General features: G+C 43.2%; 1 long non-coding RNA gene across 1 annotated transcript in view; it reads left to right on the top strand.

The window, feature by feature from the left end:
• The first annotated feature begins 355 nt into the window (after positions 1-355).
• Positions 356-437, top strand: part of LOC126991043 (uncharacterized) — a 1,456-nt gene continuing 1,374 nt past the window's right edge. The window contains exon 1 of the long non-coding RNA XR_007745016.1: positions 356-437. This exon is cut by the window's right edge and continues 205 nt beyond it. This is a non-coding gene — a long non-coding RNA (uncharacterized LOC126991043).

Below are 437 nucleotides of genomic sequence, written 5' to 3'. Positions count from 1 at the left end.
CTCAGTACCTAAAAGACAAAAACAAAAAGAAGAAAGAGGAAAGAAATCAAAAGACGCAAGGAAAGAAGAAAAATTGAGGGCAAAGGAAGGTACAAGTTATGAAGCTGGAGGATTCTAACTTGTACATTTCTGGTAGAAATATAGCTGAGGAAGAGAGGGAAGCGGCCCACCCCTGGTAAAACTAAACCCCTCTCCATTGAAACAGCTACTTCGAAGATCCCCCAGGGGTGAGACGAGTAAAACTTGTCGGTAAAGGCCAAAATAAAATGAAATATATAATAAACTCTCTCTCTCTCTCTGCGCATGTGTGTGTGTGTGTGTGTGTGTGTGTGTGTGTGTGTGTGTTGGGGGGGAAGGGAAATTTGAAACAAGCGCTTATCATCCGTATGATAGCCTAAACCTCCGCAGACACCTAGCAAGTTCTCTCTCTCTCTCTC

Source organism: Eriocheir sinensis, unplaced genomic scaffold, assembly GCF_024679095.1.
Source record: "Eriocheir sinensis breed Jianghai 21 unplaced genomic scaffold, ASM2467909v1 Scaffold231, whole genome shotgun sequence".
Classification (NCBI taxonomy): domain Eukaryota; kingdom Metazoa; phylum Arthropoda; class Malacostraca; order Decapoda; family Varunidae; genus Eriocheir; species Eriocheir sinensis.
Note: the sequence above shows the minus strand (reverse complement) of the source record. Positions and strands in the feature narration are given on the sequence as shown.